We start from the raw sequence: 9840 nt of genomic DNA, 5'->3' as shown, positions 1-9840 counted from the left end.
AAAATTTCAGTTTTTATATTCAAAATTTTAATACAGTACTTTTAAAAGGTGAAGACATAGAAGATTAAAATTTTTGAAAATAGAAACTGAAATTTTAATAATATTTTATATCTAAAATACTTCAATTTTAATTAATTAATTCTAACTTTATTTTTGTACAAATTAAATTAAAATTTTATTCTTATTTTAATTTTTATTTTTCACTTTATATTAAATATCATACTAAAATTTATTTCAGTTTTTGTTTCTTATTTTCTATTTTTTTAATCTCAATCTCTCTGTCTTTATCTCTTTTCTAAATGCTATAACTTAGTGAGACAATATTATTAGATACCAAAAAGAGTAGTACACGTATAAATGTATAGATAAGCATGGTTTTCACATCAAGAAGACATGGTAGCAATAATAATTACCGAGAAAGAAGTGAGAAACAGTTATCGAATGAGATGATTTGAAAGTGGGAAAGGTTAGCTAGCTAGATGCACTTAAAGTATGAGTTGTTGTCCATGCCAAAAAAGTTATGGATATTTTATTTTTGAATAATATTATATGGAAGTCGTTCCAAAATCAAATACTAATTAAATTGCGAAGGATCATGAAAGAAGCTTTTGTCGTTCTTTACGCAAACACACTACAATAATATAGATTATTTTTTAGGGTTATAATATGTAAAAAAAAATTAAAATTTATCAAAAAAATAAATTTTGACACTATTTTAACTATGAAAATATGTTAATAAAAGTTTTGTCAAAAATAGTATTTTTAACATATAAGCGATTGTGAAAAAAATTTAAATATTATTTTGATAAATATTAGCTGTCAAAAATAATTTGTTAGAAAATTTTGAGAACATATTTTCTGTGATACTTATTAATTGTCAAAAATACTATTTATTTTGACACTTATTGACTATAAAATATTCTCAACAAAAAATTTTAACAAAGAATAAGATGTGATCTTGAAACTAAAGAATAAATTGAGATTTTGAAGATAAAGAATGAGTAGTATAATCCTAAACTGAGAGCAGTGTGATGTCAAAATTAACAGAGCCCAAAGAAAAAAAATAGTAGAGTAAATTAAAAACAAATTAAATGAATGTCAAAATTGAGGAGTAATTTTCTACGGTCAAATTTTTCGTCAAGAAAATATAAAAAATTTGACATTTGTGATATTTGTCAAAAATATATATTAATTTTGATATTTAATTATAGTGTTAAAAAATAAAGTGTTAAAATAACTCTATTTTCTTGTAGTGACAAACAATAAAAATAAATAAATTTGCCATTGCAAAATTTGATACCAATATTTGATAAATTTATCGTGATCATGATCATAAGAGTTGATAAGTTTATATTTTATTATTTTTGTATAAAATGTATGTTATTTTTATCAATTCAATTATTTATTTTTTGTGAGTCTAAGAGTTGAGTATGTGTTGTCGCATGGTATAATATATTCTTCTTGATATCTAGAGTGTTAAATTTAAAAATTTTAAATTGACAAACATATAACACGTAAAAATGACAAAATTTCTTATAATAAAGCATATAGAATTAAATAACATGAAAATATATATTAAATATTAAATAATCTTTTATTTATTTATTATCAATATTAGTATATTAATAGGTATTACTGTAGCTATTAATTCGCGTTTAATATATTAAATACATATAGTAATTGTGAATATGAGATTACTTAATATGATAAACCGATTATCTTTTAAGTAAGAGATTTTTTATTCAAATATTTTTAATAATAATGACACATTTTTTGTGAATTGTATATGATGAGATGTATTTTAAGAAAAACAATTATGCACTATCCCCATTATATATATCTAATAATTATTCAATTATTTTATAAAAAAAATAAAAATTAATTTTAAATAATAACAATAAGTATTAAAGTTAGTTGGTTAAAGAGATGGATAGAATTGAAGTACAAAATACTTTACTGTTTTAAATAATTTTTAATTCAATTTATGTGAATTAATTATCAAAATACATATGTGATGTAAAATTCTTTTTGATTTATTAATAAATATTAAAATTGAGTAAAAAATTAAAAAATATAAACTTTAATTAAATAAATTCAAGAATTAAATTATACCATAATATTCTATTTTTTTATTAAATTAATTTAATATATATATATATATATTATATACCTTTAGATAAAATTTTAATAAGAAGATTTTATACTTTTACATAAAAATTTAGAATAAGTATTATTTTTATCCTAAGATTTAGGCTAAATTAAAATTGTCCTTAACATTATTTTAGATTTAAAATCGTCTCCAACATTTTATTTGGTATTAAAACCGTCTTCAAACAATTACACTTTTAGTATTATCATCTCTATCACAACTCTTTCTCACTCATACATTTAAGAAAAGAAACGAAACACAGATTCAGAGAGAAGGAGAGAAGGAAGCTTCGTCCTTACTCTCGCAGTACCCCGACTCGCCCTCGCATCGTCTGGCCGGTTGGTCTTTTCGCTCTCGTCTTGTATTTCTTGTGTTTTTAGAATTTGAATAATTTTATTTATAAAATTTTATTTTTTATGAATATAAAATTAATTTTATTTTTTATAACTAATTTTGTTAATGTCTTAAATTTTTGATGAATATAAATAATAGTTTATTCTGATGTTCAATGTTTATAATCGTTGACCTTTGAAGATTATTATTGCATGTATTGCTTGGGGGTATATGTGCTTTGAACGAATATAATCTTAATTTAAGATGGTTGTATCATTTTCTATAATGAAAAAAAGAAAAATAAAAAAAGGAGCGAAAAAATGCTATATAATAACAAAAATACAACTCTTTTAAAAAATATGATAAATATAAAATAAAATATAGTACTATATTTTTGTCAACCAAAGTTTGACAAATTTTAAGATTTTTGGCCATTCATCTTTCTGTTAACAGAAAAATAATGATGAATTTTTCCCTTTTTTTAAAAAAAATATGATGAGAGCGGGTTAGGTCGGTTAAAAAAAGATTATAATATTAAAAAGTTTTTATCAGTAAATGTTTTAATAAATTTTAATTATTAATCTTAAATATATATATATATATATTATATTTTTTATAATTAAAATTAACAGTTAAAAATTATTAAAATACCAATATATGATACACTTAAAAATTTTCCTATAACATCAAGCAGTAGTGTATGTCCCTGTTTGATGACGAAGGTGATGAAGTTATTGCTAATAAAGAGTCATATGGAAGATTTCCATTTTCAACATATAAAGAAAGATGATGAAGAAAAGTTAATTAAAGTAGTCATTTTCTTATTTTGTGGTGTATATATGCTTCTGTTTCTGTCAAAGTTTTCAGCAACATTTGGACTTAAAAGTTATGGTTATGCCGGAACAATAATACAAATTTGTAAATACTCATTTTTAAGAACTTAGACCCGTTTTTGAAAAGTTTTTATCAAATATTTTAGTTTCTATTTTTCAATAAATTTTAATTACTAAATTAATTTTTTAATTTTTATTTCATAGACAAAGCAATATCATGCTTTTAACCACCACTAAACTATGTGGTTGATTTTGTATTTTTGTATCATACAAAGGGTTAATATTGAAATATCTATAGAAAATATTAAAATGCGTCTTGATAGCGACAGAATATTGGACAAGATGCTATTATATCATATAATATGTTACTGAACAAACCTGAGATGTTATTCTTAAATATAATACAAGTATAAAATAAAATAGATTTTTTAAACCGTCAACAAATTAATGGTGTAGACTAAAATAAATAATTTTTAAATTTAGTTTAATCAAAATAAAAAAATTAGGAATCAAAATAAAAAAGAAACATTTTATAATAAGAAAAAAATTTAATTTTTTTCTAAAGAGATTCTGTTAATATTAAATATAGTTATCAAATTAGTTATTATATATATATATATATTTAATTAAATTTACTATAATATAATAATTTATTTTTAAAATAATATAATAAAAAAGATTAAGTATGATTTTGGTCTTTAAAGTATAGGCTCAAAATTTTTGTTGTTTTCAATCTTTTTTTGCATAAAAAATCGTTCCTAAAGTTTAACTTGGTTTTAAAATCGTACTTTTTACTTAAATCTTAAAATTTATTACCAAATTACACCTAACCAAAACAATTATAAAATATAAAAAAATAAAGAGAGAAAGAGAACGAACGAGAGGAAAAAAGAGAATCACAGGGAAGGGAAGGGAAGAAGAGAAAAAAAAGAAGAGGGAAAAGGGGGGACGGTGCCGACGAGGCTTGGAGCTGTCGTCGCCGTCGGGAATCAGAACCAGAGAGGATCGGAGACGCGAGCCAGCGACACACTAGAGAAAGGAGAAGGAAGGAGGTGTTGTCCAACGTCTTGTTGCCATCGAGAAGCGCACGGAGAGAGAGAGAGAGAGAGAAATCGGTCACAAAGGCTTCAAGAGGTCTTTCTTCTTTATCAGTAGATCCCGTCTAAGTAAATAAAATTAGTAAGCCCTAGTGGACCACCAAGTTTCATCTCTCAAGATTGAATTGAAAGAAGATGCGAATGCCTTCCGTTGATTCCTTTGAGAGAGAGAGAGAGAGAGAGAGAGAGAGAGAGAGAGAGAGAGAGAGAGAGAGAGAGAGAGAGAGAGAGAGAGAGAGAGAGAGAGAGAGAGAGAGAGAGAGAGAGGGAGGGAGGGAGGGAGGGAGGGAGGGAGAGGTGCTTCGTCACTGTCACGCTCCGCCACTGTCACCGCTACTACTGACCTCGCCGCCATTGGTCCTTCCTAAGGTTTCGATTCTGCTTCTGATTTGTTAATTTTGTTAATTACATTGTTGGTTTACTGATTTTGTTAATCACATTGTTTCTGATTTTATTAATGCTGTTAACTCTGATTCCATTCTGATTTCATTGTTCTTTTGCTTCTGATTTTGATTATGATTTCATTGTTGTTGCGCTTCTGATTCTATTTCTTATGATTATGCTTCTGCTTTTTATTTTGATTCTGATTTTATTTTTCTCTTCTGTTTCTACTTCTATTTCTGATTCTGTTTTTCATGTTTATTACATTGGTTCTGCTTCTCTTTCTTCATTGTTGTTGCACTTCTGCTTCTGATTTTGCTGTTGTGATGGAGAAGAAGAAAAAAAAAAGAATAGAAACTAGGTATTTTGGTGAAGAAGGAGAAGGGTATTTTGGTTCGAAGGACGATTTTGTATGCAAAAAAAAAGTTGGGGATGAAAAATTTTTTGACATATACTGTAAGGATCAAAATCGTACTTAACCCTAATAAAAAAGATTATAAATAATAAATATATATTTTTATACAATAACTAAGATACATTCTTGAACACTATTTATCGAGATACATTCTTAAACACTATTTATTGAGTACGGTGTATTACACTCTTTGTTTATTAAATAAATCTTAGTTTTCTATTTATTATATTTTATATCAATGGTTCAAATTTAAAGTTTAGAATTTATGATTTAAAGTTTAGGATTTATGGTTTAGAGTTTAATATTTGTAATTTAAGGTTGAGAATTTAGGGTTAGAGTTTAAGATCTATATATTTGAGTTCAAAGATTATACTCTTTATTTTCAAAGATTACACTCTTTATTTTCTCCCGAGCACATTAGCATTCACCAATAATTGATTGATAACTAATTTATAGTATCTATGGCTGCATTTGTTTATAGGCACGAGACACTGAAATAGGAACACAAAGATACAAAATTATATATAGTAGATGGGGGTGGCAAAACGGGTCGAACCCTCCAGGTCAAACCGCTAAAAAGGCGAGTTAGGACGAGATTTTTAATTCGCCAAATTTTAAAAATCCGCCAAAACTGCACCGTCAAAACCGCGGGCCAAGGCGGGGCGGGGCGGGCTGGTCCGACGTGCTGTCATCCTTTTTTTAAAAGGGGTATTTCAGTAAATTTACATAGGGGATAAATGGAAAATTAGGGTTACTCACCACACACATCACATGCTGCTACTGTCTCCTGCCTAATCCCTAATACCGGTAATACCACAACCCACAGCCAGTCACTCAGCTCAGCCACACCCCAGACGGCTAGACCCCACTGCCCACAGCACCCTTCGACCTTCATCCCTTCCAGCCTTCGCTGATCCAGTGACCCTGACTTCTTGAGCTTCAGCAGCTCCGCTCCCTCCTCACTTGCTCCTCCCTACATTGGCCTTTCCTCATCTGTGCGAGCTCTCCTTTCTGGCGCCTCTGCCTTTCGCCTTCCTTTCTTTCCTCCACTCGTCGTTGGCAGCTCTGTCTCGTCGGTGCCTCTGCTCGGCAGTTCTATGACTGGCGGATTCCTGGTAGCGCTCCTCTCTCCTCCTCTTCCTGTTACACGGCTCTGTGATTACTATTAGTAAGTGATTTACAGTTGCTGAATATGTATGTGACAAATCCGATGATAAAGATGTTTACTGTAATATTGTTGTTTGTTTTTCTCATAACTGTTTTAGCAAAAATGAGCTCTTCGAAACTTTCTATCAATTTCTCACATCGTCATTTTCAAGATCAGTTATTTTTATTAGTGTTATTATTTTTTACCATGTCAATTTTTGTTCAGCCTGATTTGAGTTTTCTGCAACTGGGTTGCTCTCCATGTGTTCGATGAATTTTCTAAGTGACACTTAAGGATAATTAGCCCTCGGAATTAAGAAAGATAGGCTTTTAGGAATAATATATTATGATTAACATTGCATACCAACAATTGTGCTAAAAAATTTACCAACAAAATTTGCTCATACATCACCAACGTGCTTTGTTTTGATTAGTCTTAATGTCCATAGTCATCTCTGTAAGTGAATAAGTGATGAACTGATGATGTAGTTAGTACTAAATTACTTATTGATTATGTTTGGTTATCGTTTGAATATTTTTTATTGATTTAAGTATTTTTATGTATTGATATTATTTAGGTTGAGTTGTTGATTTTGCAATGGATAAATCTATCTCTATGGAAGTTAATGGTGGGAATGTAACACAAAATCCTGAAAATATGGAAAGATTTGAAACGGCAAAAGATATTAAAAAGAAAAAGACGAAGGTAGCAACATCTGATGTGTGGAGATATTTCACAAACCTTGAACCTGGTGATGATGGTATAGATCGTGCTCAATGTGATGGATGCAAACAGAAGTTTAAGGCTGGTGGTAAATAATATGCGACATCGTCACTTAAGCATCATTTAGACAGGTGCATGAAAATAGACTTTGAAGATATTGGTCAAACTTTGATAGAAATGCAAAATAAAATGGGGACTCTCAAGATAGATAATCATGTATCATGTGAGATGTTTGCTGCCTTTATTATTGATGGTGATGTTCCTTTTTCTATTGTTGATAATAAAAAATTTAAGAATTGGGTAAAATACATCAGTCTAACTCTAGGCCTAATTACTAGAAATACTCTTAAGGAGGATGTGCTGAAAATTTACTCAAGGAAAAAAAAAGTTTAAAAGTATTTTAGTAGCCATTCCTAATAATAGAGTTTGTTTGACTTCTGATTTGTGGACATCCATCACTACAGAGGGTTATTTATGCTTAACTGCTCACTTTATTGATTTAAATTGGAAATTACAAAGTAAAATTTTGAGTTTTTGTTATATACCTCCCCCTCACACGAAATTTGAATTGTCTTCCAAAATTTTTGAGCTTTTAAATGAGTGGGGAATTGAAAAAAAGATTATGACTCTTACACTAGATACTGCATATGCTAATGATACATGCCAAGATCATTTGAAAAGTACGTTAAATATGCATGATTGGTTGTTGTGTGATGGGAGTTCTTTCATATTTGTTGTTATGCTCATATCTTGAATCTTATTGTGCAAGATGGATTAAAAATTGTTCATGATGCATTGGATAAGATTAAAAAAAGTGTAAAATATGTAAGAGGATTAGAAAGTAGAATGATAAGGTTTAAAGAATGTGTTTCAGCGATTCATGGTTTGAATTTTACAAGTGGATTGCATCTAGATATTACTACTCGATGGAATTCTACGTACATTATGCTTGAAAGTGATATAAAGTATCGGAAGGCCTTTGAGTATTTGAAGGCAACCGATCATACTTATAAGCATTGTCCTTCGATTGATGAATGGGGGAGAGCTGAAAGGATATGTGAATTTTTATACCCCTTTTATGAAACTACTAATTTGATTTCTGATACATCTTACCTTACTTCGAATTTGTATTTTCTACAAGTCTATCATATTCAATGTGCTTTGACGGGAAGTTTGAGAAGTGAAGATGAGCTTCTAAGGAGCATAGGAGAAAAGATGATGAACAAATTTAAGAAGTATTGGAAAAAGTATAGTGTCATTCTTGCATTTGGTGTTATTATTGATCCTAAATTTAAGATTTTTACTTTAGAACTTATGTATGAAGAGATTGATGCTAAGACTGCAAAAGGGAAGGTAGAACACGTGAAAAAGAAATTATACAAGCTTTTTGAAAAATTTGACAAAAATTCTCTTTCAACTGTTGAAGCACAAGGACCTAGTATTCAATCTTCATCCATGGTCCATACTCCTGAAAGTGCAAGGAAGAAACGACTTGCGATTGTTGGTGTAAGTAATGTTTAATATATTTTAATTCTCTTATATTATTAATTGTCATTATTCTATCCTAACAAGATGTGATTATTTCTATTTTGTTAGAAATTGATGAAACGTAACCATCAAGTTGAGGTCTTTAGTGAAAAGAATTCACTTGATATACTTGGAGGAGCCACTTTTGTCAAAGGATTGTTTTGAAGATTTAGATGTTTTGGAATTATAGAAATTATATGAGAGTCGTTATCCGAAGTTATCAATCATAGCACGTGCCTTATTGAGTATTCCAATTACTATGGTTGCATCGGAATCTGCCTTTAGTGTTGGAGCTCATGTCATTAACAAATATAAAAGTCGAATATTGCCAGAAAATATTGAGACTGTGATTTGTACTCGCAATTGGAATAAAGGCTTTGTTGATGGTAATTAGATTGTTAGTTACTAATTTAATATTTATATAATATTTAAGTATTTATATCTTGTTCTAAATTTAGGTATTCTTCTAATTGTAGGTGAAGGTGAATGTAAATATGTGAATCCTCAGGGTGTTAGGCAAGGCGGTGTTTCAACTTTTTGATCAGATTCAAATTTTATTGATTTAGAAGTTGGTAATTAATTTATGTGTGTTGATTTAAGAATTTTTTTAGATATCTTGTTGATTTATGGATTATGTTGTGTGTTTTGTTTTAATTATAGTAGGATTATTTGAAATGAATTTATGTATAGATTATGTGTTTATTTTATTATTGTTAATTTGTTATGCACTTATGTTTGAGACTTTGAGACTTATTATTTGTTATGTTATTTTTATTATTGTTAATTTTAATTAAACAGTTATTATGGTTAATTATAAATTTTTTATAGATTAATATTTTAATAATTAATTTAAGATATTATTCTATATCTTAAAAAATTAATTTGATAAAATAATTTTATTATAAAATAAAATAATTGTTAGTATTTAATATGTTAAAATGTTAAAAGTAAATTTTATCATAAAAGAAAAAATTTAGTTAAAAAATATATAAAAAAGAAGAGGCGGACCGGCCCGCCAACCTGACAGTCCACCCTTTGACAAAGTAGAATAGCAAGTTAAACCCATATTAATTTAGTAAGACAGGTTATTTGGGCAAATTTTAGAAGGGTAGAATGGATCTGTCTACTTTATCATGAGACATAGATACAGATATTATGCTTAAAAATACTGAATTAAAAACATTAATAAAAAACATAATTTATTATTTTTTATTATTTTTATTAATAAAACATAT

General features: G+C 28.1%; 1 long non-coding RNA gene across 1 annotated transcript; it reads left to right on the top strand.

The window, feature by feature from the left end:
• Positions 1-4702: 4702 nt before the first annotated feature.
• Positions 4703-9124, top strand: LOC112705063 (uncharacterized). Its single transcript, XR_011864317.1, has 4 exons — positions 4703-4781; positions 5690-6376; positions 6933-8584; positions 8675-9124. It is a non-coding gene; the product is annotated as an uncharacterized lncRNA (long non-coding RNA).
• Positions 9125-9840: the final 716 nt, after the last annotated feature.

The sequence above is a fragment of the Arachis hypogaea genome, chromosome 8 (genome assembly GCF_003086295.3).
Source record: "Arachis hypogaea cultivar Tifrunner chromosome 8, arahy.Tifrunner.gnm2.J5K5, whole genome shotgun sequence".
In the NCBI taxonomy this organism is placed as follows: domain Eukaryota; kingdom Viridiplantae; phylum Streptophyta; class Magnoliopsida; order Fabales; family Fabaceae; genus Arachis; species Arachis hypogaea.
Note: the sequence above shows the minus strand (reverse complement) of the source record. Positions and strands in the feature narration are given on the sequence as shown.